General features: G+C 41.1%; 1 protein-coding gene and 1 non-coding gene across 2 annotated transcripts in view; one reads left to right on the forward strand and one right to left on the reverse strand.

The window, feature by feature from the left end:
• Positions 1–13,816, reverse strand: part of LOC126416358 (zinc finger MYND domain-containing protein 10) — an 88,800-nt gene that overhangs the window by 7,759 nt on the left and 67,225 nt on the right. The gene's annotated exons all lie outside the window — the stretch shown is intronic.
• Trnat-ugu (transfer RNA threonine (anticodon UGU)) lies at positions 6,267–6,341 on the forward strand. The gene has a single exon. It is a non-coding gene; the product is annotated as a tRNA-Thr (tRNA).

The following is a 13,816-nucleotide window of genomic DNA, read 5'->3' on the forward strand; positions in this document are numbered from 1 at the left end:
GGCTTTTGACTTACAAATATGGATAAGGAATATCTTTTTGTGGAGAAAGATTGGGACTTGATTATGGACATAATTGAAAATGGTGATGTTTCTGACATTAGTTTGAGTGGAGATGAGGATGACAGTGTACCACTTATTGAAAGGCAAGCTCCACAAATAGTGAAACGTGTTGGAGCAGATAAAGTGGGCGTGAATGATGTGTGTACAGACACAGCAGACAACTCCTAAAGAACTAGAGGTGCTATTTGGTTTGCATATATTGACTGGCACTTTGAAATTTCCCAGGTTATGAATGTATTTGGATACAAGCCTGAAGGTAAATGTGTTTTGGGCAAACATGTCAAGAGACAGATTTTTAGAATTATGAACAGATTTACACTTGAACAATCTGGAGAAGCCACCTGAAAATAAAGATAAATTTTACAAAGTCAGGCCAGTTTGCACAACCATTCAAAAATGCTGCAGTGAACTTCCTATAGAAGAGAATGTTTGTGTGGATGAAGGAATTATTCCTTTCAGTGGGAAGTTTTCTGCAAAGCAGTATGTCAAGGCGAAACCAAGTCCATGGGGAATCAAAATCTTCATGTTGTGTGGAAAGATTGGCATAGTGCACGATTTCCTTTTGTATCAGGGTGCTAAAACTGAACTAAATACCTTATGCTGTAAAAAATTTGGGTTAGGGCCTGCTGTTGTTTTAGGATTTTCTGTTCCACTGTCAAAAGATAAAGGTCATAAATTATACTTTGACAACTTTTTTTCATCTTATCTGTTTCAAGTTCTGAAATCTCAAGGCATCAATGCAGCAGGTACTGTCTGTCAAAACAGATTTGGAAAGAACTTGCCTTTTGCAGATGATAAAACAATAATGAAACAAACCCCAGAGGTTACTGTGAAGAAATCACTAGTGCTGATGACATTACCATGTGTAAGTGGTTAGACAGTAGGCCAGTTGTATTGTGTTCAAACTTTGTTGGTAAAGGCTCAGTGGATAAAGTTGAGTGTTGGGACAAAAAGCACCATAAATATGTGAAAGTAGAAATACCTGAAATAGTGAGAGGATATAATCATGCAATGGGTGGTGTGGAATCTATTTGATCAATTGATAAGCTACTACAGAGTTTTCATCAGATCTCGAAAATGGCGTTTGTGTATGATTTTTCTTGTTGACTTTGCCATCGTGCAAAGTTGGTTGGAATACAGATGAGATGCAGACAACCTGTCTATCCCAAAGAATAAGCAAATGGACCTTCTTTCCTTTCGTATCAGGGTAGCAGGTGGATTGATACTGTGCCAAAAGAAAGTGACTGAAAAGAAGAGGGGCATCCGTATGATGGACTGGCTTCAGACATGTCATACCAAGAAACAGAGAATTACAACCAGCTACAGAGATACAGTTTGATTCCATTGACCATTTGCCTATGTAGGAGCTCCAAGTTGCTGCAAATTTCCAAAATGTACAGGGCGTTCAAGAATTCAGTGCAGAAAATGTAAAGTACATTTGTCTCCAAAAGGACAGAAATTGTTTTTTGTTTCATATTAAACCTTAAAATCAGTTGTTGACCATTGTTGTTTAAATAAGAATGTAATTTGGAATCATTTTTATTGTTTCTTCTGTTTTAAAGCGAAATAGAGTGGCATAATTGATCCGTACTGTTAACCTCTTTAATGTATGACGTGAAGCTCGAGACCTGATGAACACATTTGTGTACATTAAATATCTAGAAAACTGGAGATCATATGAAATTTTTTCTTTGAAAATGTCAGGAGACTCACCTGAATATAAAAATGTCAGATTTTTTTTACAAGTAAATAAAAAATTGGGTCTGAAAGGTTTAAAGAAGTGTATAAGCCGGGGAAGAATTGTGTAAACCAGCACTGTAGGTGACTACTAATAAAATGTTGATTTTACTATGTTATTGTCGGTTATCCACCGTTATATCTATTATTTTATTGGTACTTGGGGCTTTTTCTTCTGAGAAGGAGGAGTACACAGTGTACAAACCACTAGCAACTGACGTAATTTTCTTCTTCTTATCATTCATACTTTTCTAACATATAAACTACTTTTTAAGTGCTAAAATGTACCAGAACAAGTAAAATATCTATAAAACACCACACTGCAGCATGCTTGTGGTGACAGTCACAATTTCTGAAATCCATTGCCTGTGGCCTGCTGAGGAGCACTGCATTCCGGGGTCCATGGATAAACCATGAAAATCTGCTGCATTAAACCACACACATAGACACAGTCTGTGAGCAGATCAATGAGACTAGATCCGACGGGCAGGGCCTGCACATTAGTGGGTACTAAACAGCTTCAGATCGGCAGGCCCGATCCATTACAGATACTCACAGAAACAGCCTGCGGTTTTGTCCCGTCCAAGAAATCCATTCATGTAGCCAGCTATTGACGAACCACACACAGCATGTTGATGAAATTTGTTCAAATACTCTGAGAATCAATAATAATGAGGATAGGTAGCAACTCGCCTTAAAGATGGTTGCTGAGCCGTAGACAGGCATGTAGAACGACAATCATACTATCACAACTAAATTTTCAGCCATAGCTTTTGTCAGAAAACGAAAGCGCGCGCACGCACGCACACACACACACACACACACACACACACACACACACACACAAAAAAAATCGCTCACGCAACTCGTGTGCACATGACGCTGTCTCCAGCTGCTGCATCTCTGAGAATCAGATCCAAACAAACCACTACTCCTGCCTGCCTGCCTGCCTCTCATAGGCAGCTTCTAGGCTAGCAGCAAGAAGTGGTGGCAGCATTGACCGCAAGATGAAAGGAAGGGGAGAAGCAGCAGTAATGAGGGAGCAGGGAAGCAGTGCACATACTCAGCTGCATTCAGTCAGTGACAATGCATGATACCTTAGTAAAAAAATCATTTCATCCACTGAAATATAAAAATGATTTTTTCCAGTGTTTCTTACATTTTCAAATTTCTGTTATGCTTGAAATTCCCTGATTTCCAGAATCTGTGGCAACTCTCACTGTATACAGTGAGGTGACAGGTGACAAGTGTCCTGGGATAGGGACACACACACACACACACACACACACACACACACACGGCATACACAAGGTGTAAAAGGGCAGTGCATGGGGGGGGGGCTGTCATTTGTACTAAGGTGTTAAGGTTTCTGACATGATTATGGCCTCACAATGGGAATTAACATATTTCAAATGTGGAATGGTTGTTGGATCTAGACGAAAGGCACATTCCATTTTGGAAATCATTAGGGACTTCAGTATTCAAGACAGTGTCAAGAGTGGTTGAGAATACCAGATTTTAGGCATTACCTCACAATGCAGTGGCCTTCACTTAATGACAGAGAACAGTGACATTTGTGGTGAGTTGTTAGTGTTAACAGACAAGCAACACAGCACGAAATAACTGCCAGAATAAGTCTGGGACATTCAACGAACATATCCGTTAAGACACTGTGATGAAACTTGATGTGAATGGGCTATGGCAGTAGACAGCCAGTGTGAGTGCCTTTTGTAATGGCCTGCAACACCTCTCCTGGGCTCATGACCATATTAGTTCAGGCCCTAGACTGGGAAACCGTGGTCTGGTCAGGTGAGTCCCGATCTCAGTTGGTAAGAGGTGATGGTAAGGGTTCAAGTGTGGTGCAGATCCCAAGAAGCCATGGATCCAAGTTGTCAACAAGGCACTGTGCAAGCTGATTTTGGCTCCACAATGGTGTGGGCTATGTTTACATGGAATGCAGTGGGACCTCTGCTCCAACTGAGCCGATCATAGACTGGAAATGGTTATGTTTGGCTACTCGTGGAGGCCATTTGCAGCCACGCATGTGCTTCAAGTGCCCATGACAGTGCACCATGTCACCAGACCACAATTGTTCTCCACTGATTTGAACAACATTCTGGACAATTCAAGTGAATGATTTGGCCACGCTGATCACACAATATGAATCCCATCGAACATTTATGAGACAAAATCAAGAGGTCAGGTTGGGTACAAAATCCTGCACCAGTAACACTTTTCACAATTATGGACAGCTGTATTTTTCTTCGCCATAAAGAAGAAATATGACAGCGTTTAACAATACTGATTCAGTGACTACCTGAAAACGCTCTTCCATGATTTGTGCGTAGTAGTTACACCATTACAGTTATGACAAAGAGAATTTGGGGAATTGATAAGAAAATTTACTTTACTGTGAGTTTTTCAGCTGCGTTGATGGGTTCCTTACACCAGTTGCAAAGTTTTTGTTTTTCCTGTAGTAATATATTTAATGTCAAAATAAATAAAATTTAGCCATTCGTCTTTCCATCCTCCTGTGACTGGGGCAGTGCCTTGGGAAAAGCAGTTGTGACCGAGTGGTGGTGGTTGTCACCATATACCTTAATGACAAAATGTGGGAAGGTCTAGCTACAGCTGCAGGTAACAGCTTTAGGGTTTAACCAAGCCTTGGAAACTCCAGGTTGGAATGTCAGCAACGTAAGAAAAATACAGATTGTAGCAAAGATGACATGTTGAACTGCAGACACACAATGGAAAGGCACTGGCACATTTTATTTTTGACCAAAGCCTTCTTCAGAAATCGTAAAAAAAAAAAAAAAAAAATAAATAAAAAATAAAAAAATAAAAAAAAAACCACCACACACACCCACCTCATGCACACATGACCACAAACTGACAGCCTTTATGGCTTCTGTTAAGAAGTCCTGTAATCAGAGTCTTGCAATGGCATTGAATGTATCTGGAAAATTGAGTAGAGTTTTTTTAAAGGGGCGTAACTCATCATTTCACTGATATTCAGTTTTTGTTGTTTCAGAAACCCGATAGATATGCCTATTGATTAGTTTTAAAAGGGTGTTTCTAATGCCTCACATTGAGCAAGAATCCCAGACCAAAGATTGCAGTTTTTTTAAATGGGTGTATGTCACTGACGCCTGCCTCAAAAAAAAAATCTGTAAGCAGCATTGTAAACAGCTGTTTCAGTTTCCTGCTTATTTTCTAACCTGTGATATACAGCCTTTTGTTCCATTGCTGTTCAGTTGACAATTAGTTCACATCAAACGATAAAATGAATGACATTGATAGCATGTGTAGTGGTGATTACGCTGACAAATCATGCGAAAGAAAACGTGGTGCAAATATGTCATTATAATGATATTAATGATAGGTAACTAAAGTTTTTTTTTTTTAAAATAGTAGCCTCCATCATCATAAGAACGACCATGTACTAGTTGTGTGTGCTGCAACACACACACACAAAGTTAAAGCTTTCGCAACCCACGGTTGCTTCATCAGGAAGGAGAGGGAAAGACGAAAGGATGTGGGTTTTAAGGAAGAGGGTAAGGAGTCATTCCAATCCCGGGAGCGGAAAGACTTACCTTAGGGGGGAAAAAAGGACAGGTATACACGCCCCCCCCCCCCCCCACGCACGCACACACACACACACACACACACACACACACACACACACACACACACACACACACACACACACATATATATATATATATATATATATATATATATATATATATATATATATATATATATATATATATATATATATATATATATATATATTCGTAAAGGCAAAGAGTTTAGGCAGAGATGTCAGTTAAGGCGGAAGTACAGAGGCAATGATGTTGTTGAATGACAGGTGAGGTATGAGCGGTGGCAACTAGAAATTAGTGGACGTTGAGGCCTGGTGGGTAACGGGAAGAGAGGATATATGAAGGGCAAGTTCCCATCTCCGGAGTTCTGACAGGTTGGTGTTAGTGAGAAGGAACTTGCCCTTCAGTATATCCTCTCTTCCCGTTAGCCACCAGGCCTCAACCTCCGCTAATTTCAAGTTGCCACCGCTCATACCCACCTGTCATTCAACAAGATCTTTGTGCGCGCGCGCGAGTGTATGCGTGTCCTTTTTTTCCCCCTAAGGTAAGTCTTTCCGCTCCCAGGATTGGAATGACTCCTTACCCTCTCCCGTAAAACCCACATCCTTTCGTCTTTCCCTCTCCTTCCCTCTTTCCTGATGAAGCAACCGTTGGTTGCGAAAGCTTAAATTTTGTGTGTATGTTTCCGTTCTATCAACATGCCAGCGCTTTCGTTTGGTAAGTTACATCATCTTTGTTTCTAGATATATTTTTCCCACGTGGAATGTTCACTACTACGAATGTAGTGCGGGACGATACGTTGAGAATGTGGGATTCAGGGGAGGCGTGCCAGAGATAAATCCCTGCAGTCGCGCTATCCTCTGTGTTCTCGGTGGCTCAGATGGGTAGAGCGTCTGCCATGTAAGCAGGAGATCCCGGGTTCGAGTCCCGGTCGGGGCACACATTTTCATCTGTCCTCGTTGACGTATGTCAACGCCTGTAAGCAGCTAAGGATGTTAATTTCATTGTAATTTAATTCTAACAAGCTCCATGATCACTGATGGTATCTGTTCTTTTGGACATGTCCGAAAGAACAGATACCATCTTAGTATATAAAAGGCTCACCGGCTACTTGACCATCTTCTTCTTCTGTGTGAATGCACAAACAGTGCCCGAACTCTTATGGGAATCGGCAACGCGCCGCGAGTAATGAGTATAATGGGCGGGGGCACTATGAATGTAGTGCGGGACAATACGTTGAGAATGTGGGTTTCGCGGGAGGTGTGCCATAGATAAATCCCTGCAGTCGCACTATCCTCTGTGTTTTCGGTGGCTCAGATGGATAGAGCGACTGCCATGTAAGCAGGAGATCCCGGGTTCGAGTCCCGGTTGGGGCGCACATTTACAACTGTCCCCGTTGACGTATGTCAACACCTGTAAGCAGCTAAGGGTGTTCATTTCGTTGTAATATTTGTTTTCTTTGTCTTTCTTTCTTCTGTTAGATGTACAAGAAAGTGTTTGGACAATCTGGGGGGAAGACAACTGTTTGGATGTGTTTTCAAAAGTTTACAATATTCTTAGTAAGAATGCTCAGGATTTGTATCTACAAGGCTTGATTGATGTAGGTGAAGTTTAACAGAGAAGACCAGAGGGTAGAACTAATCCCAGGGTAGTGAAAAGTGCTACTTTCTCTCACCACATTCTTGTAGGAAGTGGTTGAACGAAGGTGTGCATGAAAGCTTTTCTTTCAGTTTTTTCTATGAGTGAAAAGCGAGTCAGAAGAATCAGAGATTTAAAAATGGCTGGATGTACTCCAGATGATAAAAGAGGTAGAGGTATTACCAGATGTCTTGCACCTGAAATGCACGAGGCAATTTATGATTGTATTAGATCTTTCCCATTGTATGAATTGCATTAGTCGTAGGACAAAATATACTACCTGAGCCCTCAGCTATCAATAAAAACAATGTGAAAACTGTTCAGAACGAAATATCCTGAATTAAGATCTGTCTCATACTACACATACTGGAATGATGTTAACAAGATTTTTGGTTACAGATTTGGTAGGCCTCAAATATATGTATGTTGTACCTGTGATGAACTTAACCAGAAAGTTAAAGCCCCTCATCTTAATGAGGTTGCTAAAAGAACAGCTACAGCCAAACTATTAATAAATAAACACCGGAGTAGGAAGTTTTATTCTGCTCTAAAGCATGAATTACCTGTAGAGGGGCAAAAAGAAAGCCATGTTCTGTCCATCGCAATTGACTACAAGCAGAATATAACCCTACCAAAGATTCCAGCTCAGGAGCTTTTCTATTTAAGACAACTAACTGTTAGTAAATTCTGCATCAGTAACATTAAAGAAAAGAACAGTATGTTGTACATTTACCATGAAGGGAACGGCAGAAAATCCCCTGATGAGGTCTGTTCTTTTTTATCAGATTTTATAAAAGATTTAAGAAAATACAATTTTTCCCTGTGACGTCATAGTTTTTTACCTTGTGAATCGTCGCAAAAATCTCAAAAAAAATTGATAGAATCTATTCAGTGCACGAGGTTGCTCGTCATATTATAGTACATTCTGTACCAGGAAAGTTTGTGGTGAAAGGAGTGGCAACCACAGAAATTCTGGATTTCAAAAACTGGTGGCCATTGCACTACAAAAAGTATGCTATCTCTGAAGAGACTAAAAGCAAACCCAGAAATAAAAGAATAAAGTTTTCAATTAGTGCTCTTTATCACTTTGTCTATTCCCATGAAAGAAAGGATTACATTAAGGGGTATTTGACAATGAATGGTCTGGTCTGCCACACTTTCTTCATGGCTCTCAGTTCAATGACACCTGCTCCGCCATCACCTCCATCGTACTCTTCTAGGAAAGTTCCCATCAAAAGAGCAAAGACTGAAGACCTGAAGAAAATCGAACCCTACATTCTTCAAGAGCACAAGTATTTCTACATAGAACTATTTTCTTGGCCAACTGAAGCTGAAAATTCCACAGAATAAGAAGAATGCATTTTACGTAATCTAGTTGATGACAATACTGGTGTTATATTTTTTTAGTAATTATTGTGATTTGTATCATAAACCATTGCTCTTAATAGTATTTTGTATACATTTGTAAAATAAACAAAATTAAAAAGAAAAGTTTGCTTAATTCTGACATGAGTTTTTTAATTTAGGATGTATTTTTTTAAAAGAACGTAAATCAATGTTTATAGTTCAATTACACACAGCATAATTACTTAAGGTGAAAATCCTTCTCACATAAACTCAGATATTACTGTATTAATCACATAAAACCACTAAAAAGCATCTATGTTTTGTGGTTTGGAGTTGACACAGTTTTTTGTGTGTCCTGAAAAATTTACTCGGCATGAGATAAGCCCTTTTAAAAAAAACTCGATTCAATTGGAGTTTTTCAGCACAATGGTTGTCTTGTGTGGGGATGAACAGCAACAGTACCTACAGAGAAGGCTCTCTATTGGAATATGTTACTCTAATTTACTAAAATAGGCACAGAAAACGTAAAAGCATCATCATAGTGTACAGTGTCTACTAAGCACAGTTGTCAATAGATACTTTCTTTCTTCTGCATGTGTGTCCTGTGGAAGCATTTGTCAATTCTATTTTATAGCAGGGCCAGGTTGACACTTGTACTTTCTCAATAACCTCATAAAGAATATTGAGAGCTGTAGTGGGCTCTCGGTTATGTTAGTGCCTTTTATTGATCAAAAGCAGCTGTTGTGGTCTCAAGTATGACAGAAACGCTGAAGCTGTAGCACTATTGCCTTTCAAATTGGTGCCTGTTACCTGCGGCCAATTGAGGAGATATCTGTCATTGCATTTTTCGACCGGAAGCTGAATGGGGCTGAGCTGACAAGACAAGTATTTGCCCTGTCACTGAAGTTAGTTTGGTTGGCATGTGACTAACTCTGCTGCCTGTTTGCTGCTGCTCTCGGGTACCTCCTGCACTGGATCACCACCAGCTGTTAGCTGGTTGCACTAAACGGTGTAACTGGCTTACACTGGAAATTGGTGCCATGATTTGCCTTTTGCCTGCCCAGGCCTGACATAGTTCCTTCTGCTGGTGACTCTGGCATTGGCTGCCCCTTACTGAGCTAGCAAGTGCTGCTGTCCAAGTCCATTCCAAGCCATTGACCATAGCAAGGTGATGCCTTCAACTGCCACATGGCTTATAATAAATAAATTGGTTATTGCTCTATCATTGCTTCTACGACTGTACAACAGTGGTACATGAGACATTCATATGTGTAATTTTTATTATTGACAATTTGTGACTCACTCATCTCATGAAATACACAAACTTTTTGAATGCATCAATTTTTTTCCAGTTATAACTGTGCCCTGTGTCATCTTATACAATGAAGTGTGATGCTGACCAAATATATTTGTTTTAACAGTAGTGAAAACTCGTGTCCTACTGCAAGAACCATCACCCTTTCCAATTCTATCAATCCCTCGCCCTCACCAATCTTTCACAATCGCCCAGTCCAAGTTGAAACCATACTGGACAGCTTTTGCTCCTTTCACAAGATCCTTTTACTCTGTAACTATAACTCCCTGAATGCTATCATTGCCCTTCAACAATTGGAATTGCATTCCCAACACCCTCTGACGAATCTGTCTCAGCTACTCCTGTCTTATGCCCAAATGGGATTACGTTTAGCCAATAAAGAGCCTACCACTTTGATTCAAACTGCCCCCCCCCCCCTTACCCCCAGTCAACCCCTCATGGCTCCTCCATCATGCATTGCTGAGTTACTTCACCTTCTACATCCCCAAAATCTGCCTCCACCCTCCATGAAACATACTGTTCATGGACATTTGTAACATTGTCAAACCTTCTGACCCCTGCATAAGTCTCATTCTTTTCTTTACTCTTTCTCTGCAGTGGTACCTCCCTCCAACTGTGATCCTCCTCCCCTTCAACCAATCATCCACTAGTAATCTTCAAGAACTCTCATGTCTAACCTGGCCTTACTTTCGTCCTTAAATCCATGCTCCATAAGTCCAACATTACTGCTAAGGAATACACAGCTATCTGCAATCTGAAAACCAGTCTGGACCTTATTGTTCATGCTGTGGATAAAGGTACTAGCTGCCACTGTCCGTGGGCATCAGTGTGCTGGAATCCCCAGATGGTGAATCCCACTTGTTCATGATTTGTAGTGACTATGTGGCTGACTGTCTTTGCAAAGTTTCAGGCACTTCTGCAGATAAACCTTATGGCTTTGATCCCATTCCAGAAGTCCAATATGAACTCCATCACCTCCTCATGACTTAAGTTTGTCTCAAAAACTGGCACCTAAATCCACCTCTCTTCTCACGCCACCAACCTTCCACTCTTCCTCCACAAACCCAACCCCATGGGTCTACCTACTTGGCATTCCATTGTGGCTGGTTACAATACTACACAGAGCGATTCTCTCCCATTGTGGACCACTGCCTCCAAACTAGTGTCTGTAAGCTCCCATTCTACGTATGAGGTGCCACTCATTTCTTTCACCATCACCTCAAGAGTTCCTGTTCCAGCTGACTTGTTGGTCACTGGATACAAAGTCCTTGTACGCTGACATCTGCCATGCCCATAGTCTTTTGACCACGGAACACTACTTTCCCCAGAGTTATAGATACCAAAGTAACCATCTCCTTACTAATCCTCATATTCAGCCACAGTTAATTCACTTTTCAGTGCCAAATCTATAAACAAGTCCGTAGTACGTACTCGCATGGCACCATCCTATGCCAGTGTATTTACAAGTCATGTGAATAAATCCTTCCTAACCAGTCAACATGTAAAACTCCTTGTCTGATTCAGATTCGTTGATGACATTTTCATGATCTGGACTTTTGGCAAGGACAACTTTAGCTCCATAGCTATCAACACCTATTTCCAAATCAACCACCTTCCTAGGTGCACCTCTCAGGTGGCTGTATGTCGTTTCAATAGTGGGCACAAACCACCTACAGTACCTCTACTCTGATATCTGTCACTAATTTCATGTCAAAAAGTTTCTACCTTACAGCCTTGCCACCTGGTGGACATTGCACCTTCAGTGGAAAACCAGTTTTGTCGAAATTGCTGACAACATTAACAGAGCCTGTATTGACACACAGTATCCTATCCATTTCGTCCATAAGCAAATCCCTTGTGTCATTTTCTCCTCTTACACCAGTAAACTTTATAACAAGACCAGTACTGCTTTGATCACCCTGGCCTCAACCACATCCTTCACCAGGGCTTCGACTACCTCTAGTTGTGGACAGCATATACCTCATTGCAGGGCTTATCACCCAAAGTTGTGTTGCACTGCACACCCAATGCACAGATTATTCTTGTCCATCCCTATTCCAGTCCTGCAGGACATGGGCCACTCGTTCCCATATAGGTGACGTAGGTGGAAGACTTGTCTCATACACCCATCCACCACCTCCTCCCATGGTCTAGTCACAGGCATGTCCTATCCAATAAAAGGCAGTTCCAAATGTGAAAGCAGCAGTGTTAATATCAGCTGTGCTGTAATTACTAAGCATTGTATGTGGCCACCACAGGTAACTGTCTAATCGCATGGATGGTCATTTCCAAACTGATGCTAACCGTGAACTTGACCGTCTAGCTGGTGACGAAGCTGTGAACCACGATACAGATTACTTTTAACAGCTGCTTTACTATGTGTGCCCTTTGGATAGTCCCTTCCAGTGCAAGTTTCTCTAAACTACACAAGTTGCGGTCCTCTCTCCAGCATATAATGCATTCTCATAACCCCCTGGGCTTATATCGGCTCTTCCCTTTACTCTCCTGTCACTGTCCACACCATTCCTTCCTGTGCAGACTGTGTGCTAACTTCTCCTGCTGATCTGCCTCTCCCCCTACTCAATGTGGACCGTCTCCCCTCCCTGTCTCCATTTCCAACTTCTTTTCCCCTTTCCCCTCTTGGAACTTGTTTTGTCTAGTTGTGAACCCACTGAGTCATTCACCTTTCCTGCTCCTGCCTCTCACTATCCTGCTACCCTCTTCTTGCCTCATTTGTGCCCTGCCCCAAATCCTTGAGCACATGCAGCTGTTCTCTTAATAATGCATTGCCACAGTAATGTTTGTGTGCGTGTGTGTGTTCACTTCCTGCCAGTAAAAGAGCCAGGGGACAAAAGCTAGTTATACTGAGTTCTGTTACTGTTATACTGTAAAGGTGGGTGGTTGCCTTTCCTTTATTTTATAACTAATGTTCATTTAGCCTATATACTATAGTAAGGTATTTAGTATTGGAGTACAATGGCCCAGAGGAAGAGTTGGAGCCTACATATGTGGACACAAATGACTGGTCTACTGGAACCTCGCAGTTCTTTGCACCTATATTGTCTTTCACAATTACAGAACTTGTGAGCCTGTTCCATTGACTCAGAAAATTGAGCTCATTTTGTTTTCACATAGGCAAGGACAGTCCAGATACATATTTTTTCTTAAAAATCCCTGGTAAAATATTACTTTTAAATGTAAAAGAAGGATACTGAATATCAAAGTTTTATTGAGTTATGGGAGAAGAGTGACAAGTAGGGAAAAAGTCTTCTTATTAATAATTTTGGAAAAACATTCACTGGTAGAAACACATGAGAAGCCACTCAGCTTCATGTTCCAGGGAATGCTGCACATGGGAATTGGACGTGAATGCAGGGGAGGTGCAGCCGCATTCACAACTAGCATTGTTTGTGATGAAAGCAAGAACAGTATGACACTGTGACAGTAATAATTCAGTAGAGCACTCTGTATGTTGCATAATGAATGGGACAGTGTGATTTGTGTGAAATGTTCAGTCTATCAACATACAGTGAAGTCATTTTAAGCTTAGACAATGCACACATTGTTACTTTATTAGCAGAAGAAATGGCCTGTCAAATTTGTTTATGCAGCAGCGCATTTGGAGATGTAACTGCTATTGCAAGAGGAAAAAACATTGTGGATCTGCGATGTAGTGGTTGCCCAGGGTCAACACCAGATGATGCCCACTACTTACGAATTGTAGCTCACAGATAACCCATGAATATGGAAAAGCTGTGCACTGTCTTTTTGTAGGCAGCTGGGAGTGCATTTCAATCTAGACAGTAAAACAAAAAAGTCGATAAACAAACACCTAGAATGGAACCTTGCTCAAAAGCTTTGCAGTCTCTTTGCAAGAATTAACTGGTGAAATTGTAAATGAAAAATCATTAAGTGGTTCTCTGCTAATGGGCTCTCATTAAACTTTGACAAAACACAGTATATACAGTTCCACATGCCGGGCGCGGTGGTCTCGCGGTTGAGGCGCTCAGTCTGGAACTGCGCGACTGCTACGGTCGCAGGTTCGAATCCTGCCTCGGGCATGGATGTGTGTGATGTCTTAGGTTTAATTAGTTCTAAGTTCTAGGGGACTGAT

This window comes from Schistocerca serialis, chromosome 8 (genome assembly GCF_023864345.2).
Source record: "Schistocerca serialis cubense isolate TAMUIC-IGC-003099 chromosome 8, iqSchSeri2.2, whole genome shotgun sequence".
NCBI lineage: Eukaryota > Metazoa > Arthropoda > Insecta > Orthoptera > Acrididae > Schistocerca > Schistocerca serialis.